Source organism: Diabrotica undecimpunctata, chromosome 1 (genome assembly GCF_040954645.1).
Source record: "Diabrotica undecimpunctata isolate CICGRU chromosome 1, icDiaUnde3, whole genome shotgun sequence".
Classification (NCBI taxonomy): Eukaryota; Metazoa; Arthropoda; class Insecta; order Coleoptera; family Chrysomelidae; genus Diabrotica; species Diabrotica undecimpunctata.
In genome coordinates, this window is record NC_092803.1 from 135,372,230 (window position 1) to 135,397,776 (window position 25,547).

A 25,547-nucleotide genomic window follows, 5' to 3' on the forward strand; every position below is an offset into this window, starting at 1 on the left:
AAACAAGAGAACTTAAATTAAATAGCTGGGAAGATTTGGCAGATGTTTTAACAGAAATAGCTGAAGATAAACTGGGTAAAAAAGAGAAACATAGAAAAGAATGGATGTTAGATGAAACGTTGAATCTTATTGAGGAAAGAAAACACAAAAAGAAAGATATTTTGCAAGCAAGAACTGTAGAAAACAGAGCGAACCGACAACAAGAATATGAAACAATAAATAAAGCAGTTAAAAGAAATTCAAGAAGAGACAAAAGAAGGTGGGCTGAAGAACTGGCAAAACAAGCTAAAACAGCTGGACAACAGAACAGAACTAGAGAGCTATAGCAAATTACTAGACGACTAACAAAAAATGGACCCAACTGTTCAAACATTGTAAGATCCAAGACAGGCAAATTACTTACTACAACAAATGACCAAGTAGAGAGATGGAAAGAGCATTTTCAGGAGATGCTAGGCACACCCAGGGAAAACGCAAATGAAATTGTCGAAAACCCGCAGAATGTAGATTTGCGTATATCTTGCAAGGCTCTTTCCAAAACGGAGGTAATAACAGCTATAAAATCTCTGAGAAATAATAAATCTTCAGGAATCTATTACATTGCTGCCGAAATACTTAAAACTGATCCGCATCTAACTGCTGAATTTTTGCTCCCCATAATCCAAGAGGTGTGGGAAACAAACCGCATTCCAGCGGGCTGGAAAAGAGGTAACATTACGAAACTCCAAAAAAAGGGCAACCTCAAACTGTGCAAACACTGGAGAGGAATAACCTTGCTTACCACAATAAATAAAATCTTCACGACCATTATACTTAAAAGATTGACAAACAAGATAGAATTTTGAGCTGGCCAAGCAGTAAAGCTGGCCAGGTAATAATGGAACAATCGGTTGAATAGAACACTATACATGGTTTTTGTTGATATCGAGCGTACTTTTAACAGCATATCTTATGCTGCTTTATGAAAAATTTTAGAGCTAAGAAACATCCCGCATAAAATAATTTCCATTATAAAGCCACTGTAAACTGAGGCGAAATACAGCGTGACACACAATGGAATCAACAGTGGCGAATTTGACATCTTTACTAAAGTCAGACAGGAATGGTACTCCGACACAAGAGGGATACAATGGACGTTAACCACACGCCTAAGCAATCTGGAATACGCCGACGATATCTGCCTGGAACCAATTGGAATCACTTTTCACTAAAGCCAATAAAGGAGGATTGAAAATAAATATTAGTAAAACCAAATCCATGAGAGTAAATACAAGAAACAACACGCTATTTACTATCAACAACATGCAGATTGAAAATGTGAAAAACTTTACGTATCTTGGAAATGTCATAACAGAAAGCAGAGGAACAGAGGACGATATTCGTATGAGGATACGAAAAGCTCAACAAGCATTTCGCATGCTCAACCCTGTTTGCAGATCTGGTGAGTAAACTTTAAGGACAAAGATCCCCATATTCCAGTCAAATGTCATGTCTCTTCTACTCTACGGATGTGAAACCTGGAAAGTGACAAAAACCCTTACAGATAAACTGCAAGTCTTTATTAATAAATGTCTACGACGAATTCTGTCATACTTTCATCATCAGAAACAAAGATCTACTACATCAGACCGAACAAAAAAGGGTAGAACATCAAATAAAGTCCAGAAAGTGGGGTTGGATTGATTACAAACTCAGAAAAAATATTTCCAGTATTGCAAAGATTTCGCTAGAGTGGAATTCCCAGGGAAAAAGAAAATGAGGTCGTCCAGTACAAACTTAAAGAAGATCCATCATGGTCGAGATAAGAGGTCAACGAAAGTCTTGGAATGAGGTGAAGGTCTTAGCGTAAAATACAACCCGATGGCGTTTTCACTAAAGCTATATGCTCCACTTCTCTCTAGGAGTTCAAGAACATATATATATATATATATATATATATATATATATATATATATATATATATATATATATATATATATATATATATATATATATATATATATATATATATATATATATATATATATATATATATATATAAATAACACTACACTAGAAAAACTTTGACATGTCATTTACATTTTTATTACCTTGGAAAGCACCACACAGGGTAAATAATGGATTAAGAATAATAATAATAATGGACAAGTTAAGCAACAAAGAAATAAAACTTGAACTTATAACTTCCAGTATATTATATATAGAATTAAAACTAGAAGGAAGAATTAACGCAATACAATGTAAAGTGTATTGGTGCATGTCAAAGACAATAAATTATTTAAAAATAACACTATATTAGAAAAACTTTGACATATCATTTACATTTTTATTACCTTGAAAAGCACCACACAGGCTAAATAATGGATTAAAAATAATAATAATGGACAAGTTAAGCAATAAAGAAATAAAACTTAAACCCATAGCTTCCAGAATAATAAATATAGAATTACAGTTAGAAGGGAGAATTAACGCAATACAAAACTTTTGCACCAGTCAGTGGAGGCAACATAAAAAGAAAAAGTCATAGAATTTTATGAAGAACTACAATCAACTTTAGATAGAGCAAAAGATAATAAGACATAAAAAAAGGTTAGGACCTAAATTGTTGCAAATGAATTGTTGATTTATTACAATTTATTTTTTATAAAAATTGTTTTTTGCGGTCGATATTTTTCGATTAAATAGGAAAATGATGGAAGGGGGAGCATAACTAATAAATTATCTAGTTTATTATTAACTTTAAAACATGAATTTACTTAAGCAATAAGTTTTTTTTTGCTTAAGTTAATATTTAAAGTCGTAGGTTCGTTTCCATTTATGGCTTGCAGCTGATGACGTAGTTTACTTAAAAAATCAAAGAAATTAAAGTTATATAAAATATGATTCTCTCCATTTTTGTCAATGTACATTTATGTTCATTATGTCATTAATAGTAACTATCGAAAACGTCTTCCAAAACAACAAAATGGAAGTCAGAATAGATGGACAACTTACAGGACCTATGGAAATCGGCAGCATAATAAGACAAGGAAGTTTATTGAGCCTCATGCTCTATAAAATGGTTGAACTTAACGACTACCGGACTTTTTAGGACAGAAGTCAACAAAGTCAGAATAGCCATGTTAGTGTCCAACATCCGTAACGCATAGACATCATAAGAAGAAGAATTCATGGATGGATCATGGACTCTATAATTTCATATTGGATGAAATCATCAAAAGCTTTAACAAAGGAAAAGGATACAGAATGCGAAACAAACAAATCAAAATACTCTGTTACGCAGACGACGCAATATTGATAGCTCAAGAGAAGGATAGTGTGCGAAGACTTAACATAAGAGCAAAAGAATTTAATATGACAATACTATCTCAGAAAACTAAAACAGTTGTAGTCAGCAAAGAACCAACCAGATGTAAAGTAGAAATTGATGACATTAGTATTGATCAAGTAATGGAAATAAAATACCTGGGAATTACACTGTCTAGCTATGGAGACCTGGACAAAGAAGTGAAAGATCAAGTACAAAAAGCAAATAGACTGGCAGAATGGATGCCTTAGTAACACTATATGAACATTAACACTGAGATGAAATCCAGAATTTATAAAGTCAGTGTGAAATCTATACTGACATGCCTCAGAAATAAGATCCGACACGGCCACAACTCAAAGACTACTGGAAACGGCAGACATGAGAGTACTGAGAAGAATTTCAGGAAATACGCTGTAAAAATACGATCTAAAGAGAAGTAAAGACATTAGAAGAAAATGTAACGTACAGTGTATAAATGAATGGACACAAAATAGAAAAAAAATAATGGAATAACCACATACGCAGAATGGAGGAGACCCGTGTCGTCAAAATAGCATGGATATGGTTCGGGCCCTTCCTATTATAAAATTGGCAGGACCCTGGTCTACCTGTCCTTTCGGCATACGACCGCAAACGCTTCCACTGCCCCTACGATTTCGACACCAAAATGAGGGTGGCGTGATGCATAAAGCATCGCGGGGCTTCACCCTCCTCGTAGGACCTGTGTTGCGATTACGCCACCCATACGTTAGTCCCTCCCAGGGGCGGACAGGCGACGCAGACAGAGGAATTTCCACCTCGCACGTAGACAAGTCGTCGCCGAGGATCCCTTCCCTATCACTCTTAAATCTCCAGGTGGGTTCGTGCTGAGACACCGTGCCCCTAATGGTGGTGTAAGGCCAAAAGAGGTGCGTACAGGCTCAGCTCCTTTAACCTCACCTGGTTCTCTTGGAATGACAGTAGTAGAGTGGTCCCACGAGAGTCTTGTTTTGGATACTAGGAGTGTAGACCAATGACCGCGACGCTTAAGTGCCTCTAGTGCGTTTCTACAGAAACGACACCTCAAGCGACGGCTTTCTACCTCTCGATGCCTACCCATTAGTTGTCTCTTACGACAGGCAGGGCTTTCTGGCCTCGGCCGTATTCTTATCTCCGCGAGCCGAACGGAGCGTCAAAACAGCAAGAGATAGATCACCAGTCAGCAGAAGAAGTATCGGATGACCGCGCAAAAGTAGGACTGACAACCTTCCATATAGGTATTAATCCGCCAATGAAAAAATAGAATTGCTTATAAGGAGGAAAAATAAGAAGAAGACAAAAAAGAAGTTAATAGTAAACAAGATAATTTAGTAATTATTATACTTAGTCAATATTTTCCTCTTTAACCTAAAAAATATCGACCTCATAGAAAAATTAGCAGAAAGCAAATTGTAGGAAAAACGTAATTGCACCAATTTAGGTTCATACGAATGTTCAAAATTTGAAAATGGCAGATATATTGAATAGAAATAATTCCTCTATAATTAATCCCTGCAAGATCTTATGCACGCCACGTTATGCCACGTACGACCTTAAACATTGATTTCATCAAAAAAATAAAAGTGATCAAAATTTTGTAAAATATAATCTCCATTTTTTTTTCTTAAATATATATTAACGTTAAGTTAATAATAAACGAGATAATTTGATATTTTAATAGAGTAAGACACGATCTACTATTAACCCTAGAATACTAACCATCGTAATTTTTACGACGCCAATGTCATTTTTGTAGGATATTGTGGAAGGGGTACACCAGTATCTCTCGCCCGCTCATCTATTCTTACATTAGTGTATATCGAAACGTTTTACAAGTACAGTGACGCCTGTACCATTAGTGAAGTACCTGCAAATGAGCACAGCTTCGTAAATATTACGAAGGTAAGTGGTAACGTTATAATTGCTAAAAACAACGATATTGTCAGTTTTTATTTTTTTTATTGTCAGTTTTTATTTTTTTATTATCAGTTATTTTTTTATTATTAGTTTTTATTTTTTTTAGTGTGAAATATGAATATGAAACAGAGAGACATGCACAGGCTCCTCACGCAGCGGGAGTTGGAAGCTGAGTTGCAATTGTGCCTGGAAGAAATTTGGCCAGATGAATCAGATAACAATTCTGATAAATCGGAAAGTGGATCTGAAACAGAAGATGTCGTTTTAGAAGCATTCAGTCCATCTGAATCAGAGTTCGAACCATCAAGCGAAAACGACTCAGATTCCGACCATGACTTGCCATCCATTAGTAAGAAAAGAAAAAGAAGTTCTAAAAAGAGTAATGAGTTGGAAAAACAGTTTACTTCAGTGTTTCCAAGAAAAGAAAGTAATGGCTCTAAAATCGACAAGGAAAATAAATGTCCTGCTCAGCAAACTCTACCAAAAGAAGAAAAATCTCCAGAAATTGCAGCTAAAGAGAAGCAAATTCGGTTGCCGTCGAGTCTAAAAGGTAAAAATGGACACAGATGGTCGTCTCAACCAAAGGCCGCAACTAAAACTCCAAAACGTAATTTTGTACATTTTTGTTCAAGGCCCCACTAATAAAACCAAGGAAGCACAAACTCCCTTAGATGCTTTTCATTGTTTTATGAGTCCAAATTCACTGGAAAAAATTCTAGAATATACAAATGCCGAAATTTCTGTTAGGGCACAAAAATATAAAGTCGAAAAACTTACAAACTCGAAAGTGAATATTGACGAATTGCATGCACTCCTAGGACTACTTATTTTTGCTGCTGCCCAAAAAGACAATCATTTAGCGACAAGACAAATGTTTGATGACAAAATTTCTGGTGCGATATATAAAGCAACTATGGGCCGGGAAAGATTTGAATTTCTTGTAGAATGTTTACGTTTTGATGATAAAATATCTAGACCACACAGAAAGGAAACAGACCTATTAGCAGCCATTCTTGAAATATGGGATGATCTTATACAGAACTGCAAAACGTCCTATAAGCCCGGATCATACCTAACAATCGATGAGCAGCTACTGGCTTTTAGGGGAAGATGTCCTTTCCGGATGTATATCCCAAACAAGCCAGCCATATATGGACTGAAAATAGTAATGCTGTGTGACGTAGGTACCAAATATATGTTCGATGCAGAATTGTATTTAGGAAAGGGAACTAAAACCAATGGACAGCCTCTAGGAGAATATTATGTAAAACAATTAACTCAGGGTGTATACGGAAGTAAGCGTAACATAACCATGGATAATTGGTTTACGTCAGTACCACTAGCAACGGAGCTCTTAAAACCTCCTTACGATTTAACTATTGTTGGTACCCTACGGCAAAATAAAAGAGAAATACCTCCCGAGATGATAAATCTCAAAAATCGTGAAATTGGTCATTCCTTATTTTGCTTTGATGGTGAAAAAACAATGGTATCCTATAAGACAAAAGTAAATAAGTATGTGCTTCTTCTGTCGACAATCCACAATGGTCCAGTAGAATGTGATCGAACAGGAAAGCCAGATATCATTAAATTTTATAATGCAACCAAGTACGGAGTAGACACATTTGACCAAATGTGCGGAAACATGAATATTTCCAGAAAAACACGAAGATGGCCTCTTTGCCTGTTCTATGGCATGTCAAATATAGCTTGCATAAACTCTTGGATAATTTATAATCATAACCAACAACGACAGCAGAAAAAAACCATCACCAGAAAAAAATTTATGGCCATTTTGTCTGAACAACTGACTAAACCTTGGCTACAGCATCGTGTAAATTGGCCAACTTTGAACCGCTCGGTAAAGTTACTTATTGAAAATATTTTAAATCTGGAGCCGCAGCAAGAACCAATATGCCCTACTGTGTCAAAACGTGCCATGTGTCAATTTTGTCCGTCTAAAAAACGTCGAATGACAACTCATCATTGCGAACACTGCCGACGTCCATTTTGTGGTGAACATCGCGCCCTTTGTTGTCAGCAGTGTAATTCTAAAATTTAGAATTTATATTTTTTTGTGATTTTCAGGTTTTAGAAACATCTCTTTGTTCAAAATAATTTGTAAAATTACGTTAAATAAAATACTTTTTCAGTGACCACATTTTTTTTCTCAGCGTAGTAAATTTTACGATGGTTAATATAAATGAAGGTAAAAATAAGGTTAGTATTCTAGGGTTAAAACGTTTTCAAAATGTCGATATAGGAGGAAAGGATTTCAAACTTCTAAAAAACTCGTACTGGAAGCAAAACGCTGGAGTTCCACAGGAAGGTTCCACGTCCGCAGAAGTAGAAATTAGAAAAAGAATTAGGCAATAATTTATTTTGTAAATCGAGACACCTTCCTCTAGATCTGAGGACAAGAGCCTTAAGATGCTACGTGTTCTCGACTTTGTTGTACGGAATGGAAAGATGGACACTAAAAGTTGATAATATAAGAAAGTTGGAATCATTTGATATGTGGTGCTATAGAAGGATTTTGAAAATACCATGGACCCAACGAGTTAAAAATACAGAAGTGTTAAGAAGTCTACAAAAGGATTGCGAGGTCATAAAGCACATCAAATCAAGAAAGCTGGAATATTTAGGCCACATTACCACAGGTGCGAAATATGAGATATTAAGGCTCGTAATGCAAGGTAAAATCAAGGGTAAAAGCACATCAAGGGTAAAAGATCCATAGGAAGACGAAGAATTTCCTGGCTGAGAAACCTAAGAGAACGGTATAGTTGCAGCTCAGTAGATCTTTTTAAAGCAGCCGCCAATAAGATACAGATAGCTGTGATGATAGCCAACCTCCGATAGGAGAAGGAACTACAAGAAGAAGAAGAAGTATTTTGTGATCCTTGCTATTAAATCTTTATACCGAGTTTCCATGTGTATGTATATATTGTTTTTTTATAACCTTTATTTAAGAAAATGTACAAGGTACAAATGTACCTATGCCGTAGTTTATGGGAGTAGAAACAATTTAATCCTACTTCTGCGAACTAGATTTTTTTTCAGGGATAAAGATTTTTTGTTAAATTAAGCTCACATAATCTGCTGGATAAATGTAGGGATAACAGAGATGACACAATGGTTCAACATTCTACTTCTTTAAAAAGACAGTTATCACAATTTAAAGACTCGAATGCCGCACGATGAAGGTTAAAAAAAATTAATACCGGATTGCACTAGCGCTGGAAGATTAGAAAAAATATAATACATATAATGGAATATTTAAAACATAAACGTCTATTATTCTTTTTGCGTTTACTAAAAATTTTCATTTGATTGTTTATGAATAAAATATATACGTTACAATATACCCAATATGTACTTACATTTTCTTTTACAGTTGAACGTAGTTGTCACCTTTTGCTTTAATAAATCGTATCCAAGCACTAAATTTTCTCTTTTCTTAGTGTAGAATAAAATAGGCTATTCATGAAAGCCTATTGAATTGTAAAAGATTGGAGAAGGTTTTGTGAGTCGTCTGATACTGTTCCATTATGTATTGTTTCAAATTGTATGTTTCCAACAACATGCTCTGCAGCCCATTTTACGGTTTTACATATGGATATGTGATAATACAATTTCCACAAGGACGTTTCAAAGTTCGTGTATACGTAAGACGTAACCGAGTCTAGGGAAAATGCATTTCTAAAGCAAGGATTTTGTGTCATAACTACAAGAACAAAGTAGACAATCTTATTTCCCGTTTGCTCTTTTATTTTAAATTTGTTATCAAAACTGTTTATGAAATTTTTATACTTTAAGTTTAGTTAACTAACAAGTAAAGTAAAGGTATCAACACGGTGGTAGTATATTATATAATTATAGTGGCAATATAAAGAATAGAAATTTAAAAAGGGAAGAGGTCTACGAAGGAAAAATAAAATATTTGTATTTAAGTAGACAAAATAATTACTATTTAAATGGGTTTAAGCCACAATTAAAGGGTAAAGTAAGTTTATTGACGCTTCAATTTCAACTTTGTAAATCGTTTGCAAAATACAAACATTAGTACATTAAACAAATTTTGTTACTTTGTTACTTGGAGAAAAAAATAATGTAATTTTATCTGACTCATTTATATTGACAATTCAGACATACATTATACCTATTTTAAAGTAGACCACTTTAAAATGATGAGTTGCGTTCCTGGGACGTCTTTACTTGTAAGATAGTTCATTCGATTACATGAAATCAACTTTAACTTGAGAATATCCGCCAGAAAAAACACAGCATGTAATTCGTCTTTAAAAAGACAACCATATGCCATGATGACAGTAAAATTCTCCTGTTAGTGACTCTATGGTACATTATGAGAGAAAAACCAGGAAAATAACCTCATAATACTATACCGACATGGTAAGTATTTGGTCGTACATTTAGTTTACTTTCAATAAACACCAAATTCTGATTTTATAGGTTTGTTATTTAAAAAACATAAATAATGTATCCTCGATATGTCACTGACTTACTAATACCAATATTTTCCTTTTAATAACTTCCTCTTTTAATATGGGTAACCAGATCCTACTACATTCTGCCGATTAATTTGCAAAACAACTTTTTTCATTTAGCATAATTAGAGCCGCTTCTTTGATTTTTCTCTTTTTACCATCCGTTTCTTTTAAAACTTCACTTGAATCATTCCATTAAATTCTATGTTCATTATCTCATGCGTGTTTATATATTTAAGATGTATCAAATTCTCTATTTTTAATATAAAATTGATGTTCATTTATTCTAATATTTAATGGCCTTGATGTTTCACCTAAATAAAACTGATCGCATTCACAAGGAATTTTATAAATACAATTTTTTGTTCTTTCTTGTCCATTTTTAGGTTTCGTTTTAGACAAAATTAGATTAAAGCAGCAGTAGACAAATTAAAGAACAATACAGCACCGGGATCAGATCTGAAGGAAGGAGGAGACGCACTACAAAAATCAATACATGAATTGATAACAAAGATATGGTCGAATAAACAGCTACCAACAGAGTGGAATAGCCGTATTATTGTACCATTACATATAAGAGAAAATTAGTTAGAATGTGGAAACTACCGTGGAATCACGCTGCTGAATGCAGCATACAAAATAATGTCCAACGTCATTTATGAAAGACTTAGACCACACGCTAAAAAAATAGTTGGCAAATACCAAAGTGGCTTCTGTAGACAGAAGTCAACAATAGATCAGATATTTGTTCTGCGGCAGATCTTCGAAAAAACAAGTGAATATAACATCGACACACATCATCTCTTCATAGACTTTGAAAGCGCATATGACAATATAAACCGAGAATTCTTAATAAAAGCAATGAAATAATTTAACATACCAACACAACTAATAGAACTGATAAAAGAATCTCTTAAAGTAAAAAGTAGAATCCGGATACAAAATGAATTAACGGAAATAATAGATGTGAAAAAGGGACTGCGCCAGGTAGACGCTCTATCATGCATCTTGTTCAACATCGTACTCGAGAAAATACTGAAGGATACAACAGTCAATACACGAAGAACAATCATTAGTAAAAGCGTGCAAATACTAGCATTTGCAGATGATGTTAACATAATCGCAAGATCAAGAAGAGAAATGATAGAGGCATACATTCAAATAGAACGAGCTGCACAAAATAGTGGTCTTAAAATCAATCAGACCAAAACAAAATATATGCAGGTAAGTAAAAACGCAGAAATAAGGCAGCCACAAAATATAACAATAGGAGAATACAACATAGAGGGGGTAAAAAACTTTATATACTTGGGATCCCTAGTCACGTCTGATAATAACGTTACAGAGGAAGTGAAGAGGCGAATATTTATTGCAAATAAATGTTACTATGGCTTAATTAGGCAACTAAGATCAGATAACGTCGCAAGAATAACAAAGTGTCAAACATATAAAACCCTAATAAGACCGGTACTCACATATGGCTCAGAAACCTGGACACTTACTAAAAGAGAGGAAACGTTGTTAGCCACCTTCGAAAGAAAAATCTTGCGACACATATTAAAGGGCACAAAAGAAAATGGAATATGGCGAAGAAGATAAAACTCTGAACTATACAAAAATATACCAGGATCCGGATATTATAACATTCATTAAAATAGGACGGCTGCGTTGGATAGGATATGTAGAAAGAATGGAAGAAGGTGAAATACCAAACAAAATATTCAAACAGATGCCAGTAGGAAAAAGAACAAGAGGAAGACCGAAACTGAGATACTTAGACAAATAGAAAATAATATAACAACCTTAAAAATAAAAAACTGGAGAAAAAAAAGCACAAAACAGATCAGAATGGAGAAGAATACTGGAACAGGCCAAGACCCGAAAAGGGTTATCGAGCCAGTGATGTTGATTTAGACAAAATAGATCTCAATGTGTTTTTTGTTTTAAATGTTGTTGAAATGTTGAATTTATTTCCTATCCTTTTAAGTTTTTCTGATAATCCTTTTATGTATGGTGTTGCTATTTTCCTCGTATTATTCCTTTTCTATGCTGCAGGATCTCGTTTTAAGTTGTTCTGTTTGAGATCGGTGATTTTCTGTTTCAAGCAAATAGTACAAAGTATCTGATGAAACATCGTAGATAGGTAATAACAAGAAAATAAATTGTCATTAACAATACTTACGATTGCTTCGAGATGTGCCGCCTCTTGTTACATAAATGTAGTAACATTATAAATTATCGCATTTACTTGCTATTTAATCCCAGTCCTTTGGTTCCTATCTGTTTAGAAGCCATATTATTAAATAACTATTATTAATAACTAAATTTAAAACACTATAAATACACTAAATGACCTTATAATTCACTAATTACTACTACCAATATACTAAGCACTAATCTAAAATAAAATAATAGAATATCCAACACGATCAAATCAACAAGTTAAACACTCTCTGAGATACATAACTACGACACTGACAAACTGGCCGATTCCAAGTCATATTCCCAAACTAAAGTTTGTCGGAGTCTAGTTCTACTGATCGTTCCCAAAAAACATCTATAGTAAATACATAAAAAAAGATGCACTAGGAATAAACAAACCAATAAATTATGAATGTTGCGAGGAGTAATCACAAATTATGATTTTAACAATGTGTAAACGTACTTATCTAAATCATAAACTATATTAACAGATATCGTAGCATAAAACACCGGCAACTCTACTAACTAACAGCATACCGAATCATTTGGTACTCATTATACGTGGAAGAATTTACTGTAACTTAGTTGGACGACTGTTATCTCATTGTTAATGTTGTAGCAGGGGAGTGCGCTAGGGAATTGTATGTACCTAAATTTATTCATTTTTATTTTATTCCCAAAAAAAGAACAAAGATGAAATCAAATGAATGAATGTTAGAATAAGATTTTTCAATAACGTAGTAATGTGAATGCGTTAATGTATTAAATTAATAAAATTAACCTCTGTAAAAAATATTTTAAAATTAAATGTAATATTTAGGAGCTTCCAGTTGAAACGGGATTGTCAATCGTAAACTGTGCTCTTAATTGTACCCCGAGTTCACATCGATACTCCAAACCGAGCGGACGTTAGGTGGTTCTCCGTTATCAACGTGCGACCGGTTTTATCGAATTGAACAGATAAGTAAATGTTAAGTAATTAAAAATATTATATTTAGTATTAGTAATAGACTTAACAACAATAAACTCATCAAATTAAATTTAAAAACAATTCAGTAATTTATTTATAATGTTTCCAACGGGGACTGGACCAGGATTCGACAACTACATAGTTAGCCAACAAATGCAAAATGTAAACAGCCAGCCATTACCAATCCAGTATCCATCAAACCAAATGAATTGTTACCCATAAATGCAGATTCCAAACAACACACAGGGTCAATCACAAATCAACAATATACAGGGTTATCCACAAATCTCATCACAAACACCAGGTATGTACAATATGCAAATAAATCAACCAACCACTAATTCTTCGACGAATATGATATTTCTGCCCAATCAAGAACAATATATAAATCAACAAAACGCGCCACACAACAGCAATATAAATAACAGAAATAGCCAGCAATACTACAGAATGTCATCAACAAGCGATGACGAACCAGAAAGTGCAAATGTGTCAACAAAAAACTTATGGCAAGTAGGTAAAACTACAAAACGCAGAAAAATCCGATCAAATGTAGAAACAGACAAAGAAGATGATACCATTACACTATCGAACAAATATAATACACTAACGGATACCCAAGAAAATGAAACCAATCAAAATGAAACAGCGCCAAGAAAACCTAAACCACCACCAATATTTGTTTCCGGTGTATGCGACTTCCCAGAAATGAGGAAAAAATTTACAGAAATAGCTGATGCTGAACAATACGAAACCAGGACTATGGCAAATAATACAGTCAAAATAATTTGTAGCTATCCAGAAATATACAGAAAATTATCAAGATATATGAGAGAGAACAACATTATTCATCACACATATCAACCAAAGGAAGAAAGGGCTTATAGAGTCGTAATTAAATACCTTTACTATTCACATGCAACAGAAGATATCAAAGAAAAACTGACAAAACTGGGTCACAGGGTAAGAAACATCATTAATGCTAAACATAGGATTACAAAAGAGCCGGTAAATATGTTCTTTGTTGACCTTGAACCATCAGACAATAACCAAGATATTTATAAAATTCAGAAATTACAACACTGCAATATACAAATTGAACCACCCATGAAAAAACAAAAATATCATCCAATGTATGAGATGTCAATTAAATGGCCATTCAAAAACATATTGCAATAGACCATATGTCTGTGTGAAATGTGGAGGGCAGCACAGTACAAACAGCTGTAAAAAAAAAGAAGAACACACCAGCTACGTGTGCTTTATGTGGAGGAGATCACCCAGCTAACTATAAAGGATGCGAATATTATCGTAATTTAAATAGAAATAAAAATATAGCACAAACTACATATAATCATCACCAAAATATGTCGCAAGCACGTAACAGAAACTTTATAGCCAATACAGTAAGACCAAATATAAGCTATGCTAATGCACCGAGTAATAGACAACCTCCTGCTGCTCCTTCAAATAACCAAGATTCAAACACTATTCTTATATCAAACACTTTAGAAGAATTCAAAGCCATGTTTAATCAAATCTTGCAACAAAACAGCATGGTAATAAACATGCTAACTAAACTCGTATGCAAATAAAATTCTTTTTACGAATAGCTGAATGGAACGCCAATGGCCTGCTGAATCATAAGGACGAGGTGATAATATTTCTACAACAAAATTTTATAGATATATTATTAATAAGTGAGACACATTTTACAGACAAATCATATTTTAAAATACCTCATTATCTAACGTACCATACTAACCACCCAGACAAGACAGCCCATGGAGGTACAGCAATCTTGATCAAACAATCAATTAAACATTTCATGATGGAAAGTTATATAACAGACTGTATCCAAGCTACAGTAATTAAAGTGTAATCATTACCTTACGAAATAACAATAGCAGCAGTATATTGCCCTCCAAAGCACAATATTAAAAAAAAACAATTTCGGATCCTTCTTCAATACTCTAGGTCCAAAATTTATCGCAGCTGGTGACTTTAATAGTAAACACACTTACTGGGGATCAAGATTAATAACAACAAAAGGGGTTAGAGCTCTAGAGCTTAATGCAAGAAAATAAATACTCATATTTATCAACAGGAACACCAACGTACTGGCCAACCGACCCCAAAAAAGACCAGACCTCTTAGATTTTTGCATCATAAAATGAATATCTAACACCTTTATGGACATAGTTCCAAGTTATGAAAACATTAAACTAAATGTAAGACTAAAAAGCCCTTTAGAAATAGAAGCAGCTACAAACAACCTTATAACTTTATTGCAGAATGCTGCAAAAGAAGCGATACCGAACGATGCAGATAAAAATAAAATCGAGAAAAGAATAAATATTCCATTAGAAATTAAAAAGCTCATTGCTGAAAAAAGAAGAGCAAGAGCCAAATGGCAACAAAGTCGGAACCCAGCGGATAAAACGTTTTTCAATCGCTTAACCAATAAATTAAAAACACAACTAAAAATTGCAAGAGAAGAGTCAGTCAAAAAATATGTAACACAACTTAATATATACGACCATTCAATATGTAAACCAATAAAATCATCCTTAAAACCTCACGGTATATCCCCACCAGTAAGAAAAACCACAGACACACAGAACCAATGGGCAAGAAGCGATAAAGGAAAATCAGAATTATTTGCTGAACATTTAGCAACAGTATTCCAACCACACAACAATGAAGAAGATCAAGAAATTATTAATTATTTAAACTCAGAACAGCCATCAGTAAATCCAATAAAATTAACAACACCCAAAGAACTTAAAGAAGAAATCTTGAGACTAAATATCAAAAAGTCACCAGGAATTGACCTAATAACACCAAAAATGCTAAAAGAATTACCAAAAAAGGGTATAGTAATCCTTACATATATATTTAACGCAATATTAAGATGTAATTATTGGCCTAACAATCTAAAAATTGCAGAAATACTGTTATTCCCAAAACCAGGAAATGATCCAAGTGAAGTCTCATCCTATCGACCTATCAGTCTGTTATCAACAATATCCAAATTACTAGAAAAACTTTTAATAAAAAGAATAGATCCAGACTTTACAGGCGCAGATTGGATACCAAATTATCAGTTTGGATTTCGACGAGAACACTAAACTATCCAGCAATGCCACCGAATAACCCATAAAATCAATTCCGCATTAGAAGAAAAGGAATATTACCCAATGGTATCACTAGATGTACGTCAAGCTTTTGATAAGGTTTGGCATAAAGGACTTCTTTATAAAATTAAATAAATATTACCATCATTCTTTCGAATACTTACATCATACTTGGAAAACCGACAGTTTAGAACAAAAGTAAATGGAGAAATATCCAAAACGCATCCCATTAAGGCGGGAATTCCACAGGGAAGCGTCCTGGGACTTTTATTATATATATTATATACTTCTGATCTACCATCAGGTAACGTAAAAATTGGCACATTTTCAGATGACACAGTAGCACTTACAAGTCACAAACACATTAACATAGCTACACAACAACTCCAAGACTATTTGTATGAGCTTGAAAACTGGCTAAAACAATGGAAAATAAAAATAAATGAAAACAAGTCAACGCACGTAACTTTTACTTTACGACGAGAAACACCACCACCAATATATATCAACAATGAGGAAATACCCAGGACGAAAACAACCAAATACTTAGGGCTACACCTGGACCAAACCCTGTGTTGGAAAGAACACTTCGCCAAAAAAGAAAACAAATACAACTAAGACAAAAAGAAATCAATTGGTTAATTGGAAAAAACTCCAAGCTGTCAATAAATAATAAAATTCTAATTTATAAAACAGTTATCAAACCAATATGGACATGTGGCATAGAGCTATGGGGCTGTAGTAGTAAATCTAATATTGCTATTATGGAAAGATGCCAATCAAAAATCTTAAGAGCAATTGTTGATGCACCCTGGTACGTAACCAACCAAAGAATCTATGAGGATCTCAATATCTCATTAGTGAAAGAAGTGTACCAGCAAAAGAAATTACAATACATTCAAAAAGTGAACACACATTCCAATCCATTAATTTTCGCAATACCTCAACATCGAGTTATCAGAAGACTAAAGCGATGTTGGCCAACAGACCAGTAACATGGACCCGTGATTCTCTCACTGGAGGGGACCACATCACGCCAGAACCAAGGGACAGGACCTAAACTCATCACATTAACTTATAGAATACATTGTTTTATTCTGATTGTTAATGTATTAGTTATAATAAAAAAATAATAATTGTACCCCATAAATGTTTTAAAGAAAGTGAAGTTTCAAATTAAAAACCTATGCAAAGGTCAGAAAAAATCATCCGTTAAAACTAAAAACATTCCACATATCTGACTAATAAATAAAACAAAAAAAACTCAAAAAGCAAATTAATATTTTACTCACACTCATTGTCTGACGAGATGTTCTTATTAACTACGTTAATTATAAGTGGTTCAACTTGAGTCTTAATGACATAGTCAAGAGCTCGAATCTTTTTTTGGACTTTCTGTTGAAAATGCTTTATACATTTTTGCCATTTTCTAGACGTAATACTCGCGAATTATTTAATAAAAAGATCTTTCATATCTGAAAATTTATTCTAGAAGTAGTATTCTTCTCTGCAATAAATTTTTTTAAGCCTATGCAAATTAACTTAATTGGATTGAGCTTACAGTAGCGTATATGGTGGAAGCCTCAATACTACTTGTTTTTTTTTCTTTAGCCATTTCACCTACAATATACTTAGTTTAGTATTATTATTTTTTATGTTTCTTTACACTAGTCAAAAACTTAACTTTTGGAAGTGAATTGTCAAAACTTTTCAATTTGTTGATCGTAGCCAATCTTGAATATCCGCTATTTTCGACACGGTTATCTTATCTTTTTTAATCTCCTTGAGTGATAGGGTGCATTATCTAAAACAATTACTGCATTTTTGTTCTTCTTCTCTTCTTCTACGGCACTACAGCCCAAAATGAGCCTTGGCCTCCTTTATTTTTTGCCTTCACCCTTGTCTGTCTGTGGCTGCTCTTCTCCATACACGGACTCCTAAAAGTGCTTGTGCGTCGCTGCTTACTGTGTCTTCCCAGCGCTTTCTTTGCTTTCCAACTGGTCTCTTTCCCTGCATTCTGGCGTTCAGTGCTCGTTTTGGTAGCCTATCCTCTCCCACTGCATAACTAACTATATTGCATAACTGCATTTTTGTTGAGTTTCTCTAATACCGAAGATAACCACTTTTTTATAAAAGGTGCCAGATTTTTTTAATCTACAGCCCATAAGATGTCAAAAAAAATGCTTCGTCACTACAAATTATAGAAAAAACTATCAATCTCTTTCGTTTATCTAAAAATAAAGTAAGTTTTAATTTACTCTTCACAATTACTTACTATAGTAAATCCAAAACGTATGGTACTACGTTATATTATCTATAAACGATAACGAAGAATAATTTTTAACTTACCTTCGTACCTTCATAGTTAAACCGACTGTTCACCATTATTTACGGATATAAAACGTGCCACGATCATTGTTTTGCAGTTACTATATGTAATAATTTAGAAAGATACTGGAAATTTAAACCAATCTACATATTTCAACCGACATTTAAACGTACCTGATGGGTTTTTTAATTCAGTCGACAAACCATTCAGAAAGACTTTCAGCCTTTCTCGTTTTTGATACTTAAAATTAAGTGTCTTAAGAAGTTTATAAAGTGTCGTTGAAGTTATACTTCTATACGCGCGTTCGACGTTGAAAATTTGTGCGGGAGTAAATCAGCAAAATCATTACATATGTAAGATATAGGTAAGAGAGAGACAGAAGAGATATATTTTTCTCTCTCGATAATGTATAACCGAGAACTGTCAATTTTGAAATTCATTACTGTTATGTACGATTGGCAAATTTTTTGCGTGTTTTGTTTATACGCTGGTATATGTGAGTTCAAATCCCAATACGAATTTTCTTTTTTATTTTTGAAATATTTAAAAACCTCTTGTTAATCTTATTAAATATATGTAATATACGCAAAAATGGGAAATTTTAAATAAAATGAAAATTTACAACATAATCCGAGTTGTTGGTTTTTTAGTTTTATCTTTTACAAACATTTTTTGAAGTTATACTTCTATACGCGCATTTGACGTTGGAAATTTGTACGGGAGTAACAAAATCTGGCAAAATCATTACATATGTATGATATAGGTAAGAGAGAAAGAAGATATATTTTCTCTCTCTTTCTCTCTCAAAAATAAAAATGTTTCGTTTGTAAATATATTTAATAATTATGAATAGTATTATTTTTTTATTAATATTATTATCATGGTAAATTAAACATATTCGTTAGTAAGTTATGTATATTGTCATTTTTAAATAGTTATGAATATTGCATTTTATTTTGTATTCTATTATTATATTGAATTATGTTGCAGTGTGTTGTATTTTTATATTAATATCAAAATAAATAATAAATTTTACTGCAGAGTATGTGTAAAATTTTTTTTTTGTATTCAACTCCTTTCATACATATATGAAAATAAAAATATACATTTTCATCAAAATATTGATTCAATCCTTCATTTACTATAGTCCTATTACAGGTCAAATGTTGTTTATGTACAGCAAACGATGCACCATATACCTATATACCTAATTCTGTTTCTCTTTCTCCTCTCTTACCTATAGAATTACATATGTAATGATTGTGCAGATTGACTCCCATAGAAATTTGTAACGGCGAACGCGTGTATAGAAGTATAACTTCTACCGGCTGCCACACCGTTTTTTTTTCTTTTAAAATTATGCAGAATCTTATCCTCCTTAACTTATCTTAAAACTTTGTCTTCAGTAGGAATCTCGTTTCTAAAATAAAATGCATGCCCCTCTTTTCTTATGACATTACTATTAGCTTTGTCTCATAAATCAATTATTGTGTTGTGTGTCCGATTAAGTTTTGGGTCTGAAAATGTATAAGTATTTTTATATTCTCTGAGTATATTATAAATACTTCGCCTGCATACACCTGACTTATGTACAACTCTTATTACCGACTCATCTATTGTTAAAGCCAGAATTTTCTTCTTTTTTACACTTACAAATATAAAAAATAATTTTTTCCGTTTTGACTTCGAAATCGCATTTTTTGTTCGTTTTCTTAGAGAACTAATAGTTATTTCGGCAACCTTGTCAGCAGTATCTGTGCTGGACATATTTGTTTTTTTTTTTTTGGTTTACTTATTGTTAATTGAACCTGCTGATAAACATAATTATATGAACAGTTGAACACTACTTGACAGCACAAAAAAAATATAAAATACAAATAATACTTTTAATAGTTACTTAAAAACTAAGAAGCAATTTAATAAATATACCGATTAACAATCAACGTTCACTTATTGCACTTACAACAAACTGAAGGACCAATCTTGCTAAAACAAATTTACTAAGCAACTCTACTAAGTCATAATAATTTAATAGGAAAGTAAAACCGTACGCATATGGCTTCTTAGGTGCCTTAGCAGGATTCTGTTTATTCCCTGCATCTGTATTTAAAATAAACTGTAAACATGTTCTAAATTTTTTAAGAGACGCAGATACCTATGTCCTATACAGTATACAGTCATAAAAAAATCACGAGGTTGTGAAATAACAAATACATAATTCAAATATAGGGGTTTGTAGCCATTATTATTAGCAATGTTAAGATTGGTTGTATAAATCTTTATTAATTTATAATTTTTTTGAAAATCCTGATTTACAAACAAATTGTGTTCAGCTTTTAAGCGATACATGCAAAAATACAAAGTCTATACAGTTGTTTAGTGATACGCGTAGCACTGCTTTAACATTGATTAAGTGAACAGTAATCTAATTTTACGACTAAAAATATCAAAGACATTTGTAATTATCATAAATGTTAAGGAAATGGGTCTAATAATCACAATCCGTAGGTTTTTCTAGGTATTTATTAAAACAAAGATTGGGCGACTCGGTTCGCTGTTTACAAGTTACACAGCATCTTGAGGCCCTCAAGATGGTATACGTAAGCCAACAATGTTGTAACGAGTCCGTCATTTCAATAATCCTTTTATCAGTTTTAAATAAAAAGTCAATACTCAATAAATATCTCTTATTAACTTTTAAAAGTTGGTATTAAGCAGCGACTCCAATCGGCAGTTTTGGAAAATGATACACATGTTTCCCCGACTCGTGGTCACTCTTGTTTTGACCGGGTAGAAGTAAAGTTCGGGTTTAAAAAGTAGGCGGCCAAGGGACGCGCTAGAATCTGAAAAGAATAATAAATTTTACCATCACCTTCGTTTTATCTGTGTTAATTTTTATACTTAATTGTTTTTCTTCTATATTTAACTTCCCGATTAGACGTTGTCGTGGTTCTTGAATGTAGGTAATTATGACTGCGTTATGGGAAAAGAAAAGGTTATTAACAACCTACCCATTAATTTCTATACCCTCTTTCTATTTTTCAAAGATGAAACGTCAGAAAAAATTCTAAACTAACTCCATATAAGCCATTCACTCTAAACGTATTACCAGGATTAGGCCATGTAGGCCTACGCTCGTTGAAAAATAGTTTTTTTTTTGCTAGCAGTGTATGTCATCAGATTTACTCATATTTCTTTTACTTTATTGTTTTATGTATATACTAAATTTTTACTTTATACTTATAGAAAACTATATTATTATAGCACAGTGTATCAAGGTTTGTAACATTGAATTCGATCAAGATGCATCCATAAAAAAATTTTAAGGATTCTTCTGAACACCCACATTTTCAAGTACATAAAGCGATTCTTGGCGTTAATTTGTATTGTCCAAGTTTCCACTCTGTACAGTAGGATATGGTTAGATGTAGCAGTTCACAAAACCGTACCGTTAAATAGACACTCTTGTTGTAAACTATATTCATAAATGTTGCTCTCGCCTATTGATTTCTGCAACGCATCTCTCTGCCTGACTTAAGGTCCTCAGGTATCCAGCTTCTGAGGTATCTGCACTAAATATACAGTGTGTATAAAAATGTAGGTCATAAATTAAAATGCGTATTCTGGGACCAAAAATAGTTCGATAGTGCACATTAAAAAATTTACAGCCCTTTGAAATCAGAAAATACTGGTCCTAGTAGGTGAATATCCACAATTTGTGTCCAAATATTGATATTAAAATTTCTTTGGTGATGCGAAACTTTTTTTTGCGTGAGGGTTTTCTTCGGCCCAGATGTGCGTATTACGATGGTTCGTAATGTTATTTCTTTTAAAGGTAGCTTCGTTGGTAAAAAGAACATGATTAATTAAATTAACATTTTGTGTATTTTCCGTTAAAAACCAATCGCAAAACCTCATGCTTTTACGATAATCTTTATCAAGTAATTCTTGAACAGGTATTAAGTGATAAGGATGAAACTGCTATTCCTTGAATCTTCTCCAAATCATCATGTAAAAAGAGCCGCTACTACTCTTGTACTGCTTCCAGTAATTTGTTCAATTGCTTCCAAAATCTCCTTATCGTTTGTATCTACTTCTGGTCGACCATTATTACCAACAAGTTGCTGTCGCAATGTGCTGGTATATTGTTTGTACAGGAACGACAGATGCTGGGTATCTCACGCAAAGACCATAAATCCAATGAAAGCATTCATAATAGCACAAAAGTAAAAGTTGCTGTCGAACAGGCAGTTTAACTGCAATGGAAATGGACTGAGCATAACGAACGTCTTAAGGATGGCCGATGGAATAAAGAAATCGAAAATTAGCGGCCATATGAAGCCAAAAGACCATGAGGAAGACCGCAAATGCACTGGAGCTTCGATATTAAAAGAACTGCAGGACCAATGTGGAAACGTCTTACAGACAACAGAGATAAATGGCGAGAATTAGAAGAGGCTTGTATTTGGTAATTCGAATAGAAAGAAGGGTTTAAAAAAAGTTAGGTTTAATAGAACTATTTTTGGTCTCAAAATACGTGATTTAATTTATGACCTACCTTTTTGTTACTCCCTATATATTCGGTGTTCTGCTAACCACCATTACCTTTGTTTTATCTGAGTTAAGAGTTTTCCTTCTATATTTAATCTGTCGATAGGACGCTGCAGTGCTTCCTAGCTGTAGATAAGCTAGCTGTAAAAGCTTACACTCTTTGAAATATAGGCTTTTTGTCAGCAGTTTATGAAAATAGATATACATGTATTTCGTTGACTCTATGTTTTTACGCATGTACGAAAACTGTATTTAAATCTCTATAATAAACTATATTACTCACAATACATACAAATTAATTTTAAATTACTTTGAATATAGCCGGAAACAAATATTGTTCATATTCATTGTTGTCCCATCCCTTTCATCTATGCCACACGGAAACAGCAAGACAATATACACTGAAATATTTCCATTTTTGCGGAAAATTAAAAATCTTTGGCCGTAGACTCCATGCCTTCGGGTTCCGTATAGCAATCAGTGCCTGAACTTGTGGGTTGAGAACTATACGAGGGTTGAATATTTTCAATGTTTCATTGGTGTCAAAGAAATAGTATAGAATTCTTTTGTCGCAATGTATTTAAAAATGTTTGATCAAACTTTAAAAAAATTACAGAAAAAATATATTTATCTTTCATTGATTATATGCTAAAGCATTTTGCTCTTTTAAAACATTAAACACAATAGAAATCCGAAGGTTTCTTGCGTTTAAAATCAATTCAGTAAATTAAGCAAAAAAAGAAATTTATTTTTAAATCAAACAGACGATAAAAGAACTGACATGATATGAGGAATCTAAAATTTGCATTCCATAATACGTTACTGTATCTAGACAAAAATCCTTCGCGCACCGATTTCTAGTACGTCATTCGTGAATATACGAAAAGAAGAAAATAAGGACAGTTAAGATTTAATTTCAGTACTGGACACCACGATTCGCTAAAACGTGTTTCATCCTTAGGGAACCGTCAGAGAGAACTTGTGGTAAGTTCTATGAATGAAATCAAATATTGATGTCATATTAGTAATTATTTAATACTAATTACACACACTTTACAGCAATTTCTATTATAAACAATGCAAATATAAAATTTCCTCACGTTTGAAATCAATTCAGGAAATTGCCTAATTATGTGATTTGTTAACATGTCACTTAATACTGTGAGGGTAATAATGGTACAATAGGTTGAATAGAACACCCCCTATACATGGTTTTTGTAGACTTTGACAGCGTGCCTTTGACAGCTTATCTCATGCTGCTTTATGGAAAATTTTAGAAATAAGAAACATCCTGCATAAAATAATTTTTATTATAAATTAACTGTACACTGAGGCGAAATGCAAAGTGGCATACAATAGAATCAACAGCGACGAATTTGACATACTTACTGGAGTTAGGAATGCGTGCTTTCTCGGTTTCTATTTAACATAGCAATAGACTATGTTTTCTCCAAACTAGACTACGACACCAGAGGGATACGACGGACGTTAACCACACGCCGCGATCTAGAATACGCCGACGGTATCTGTCTGTTAGGACAAAGGTTCCAAGATGTGGCTGATCAATTGGAAACACTTTCCACTGAAGTCAATAAAGTAGATTTTAAAGTCAATATTAGTAAAACCAAATCCATGAGAGTAGATGCAAGAAGCAATCCGCTATTTACTATCAAAAACATGCAGATTGAAAATGTGGAAAACATTACGTATCTTAGAAGTGTCATAACAGAAAGCAGAGGTACAGAGGACGAGATTCGTATGAGAATACAAAAAGGTCAACAAGCATTCAGCATGTTCAACACTGTTTGGAGATCTGCCGAGTATACTACAAGGACAAAGATCCGCATATTCCAGTCAAATGTCATGTTAGTTCTACTTTACGGATGTGAAACCTGGAAAGTGACAAAATGACGTAACAACTGGATCACGCCTGATCCCCCACCACTCTTCTTTAGCTGTGACTCATTACAATCTCTCGTATAAGAGTCTAATATTCCGCTTTTAAGAAATCTGTAGCCTGGTTTCAAAAATGGCCAACTCCATATTGTTTTAAATTTAGATATTGACGAAATATTGTGTAAAATAACACGGAGAATCCAAATCTAAATAGTTTTGGAGTCAAAAATGGCCAGAACAATGTTAAAACTGCATTTGAATAGCACCCTTGGTTACAAAATCGGCCAGCTCTTAAATATGTTGGTGAAAAAAAACAGCCATCTCCCGAAAGCACCAATCAGATGGCTTCCTTCTCTTACGTGACCTCACCACCTCCAGTGAAACAAAAGGCAGCAGTGAACTGAGCTATTCTGGTGTGTTGTGAGTGGCGTTTTTTTTTATTGTTTAGTATTTTAAAGTTTTACTAATATACTAAAAATATATCACTGTAATAAACCTGCAGAAATAACATGGAAGGAATTAATGTTAAAGAATCTTCTTTGTTGAAAGGAAGAAAGAAACTACCAAATCCTTCAAATTGGAAAAGAGCAAAATAGAAGATTTTGCGCTTAGTATTAAACCGTAACCTATCATTAAATAAACTAATAGGCACACTTAAATAACATTAATTCAAAGTTACTATTAGTTAGGCCTAGACCTAGTTATTATA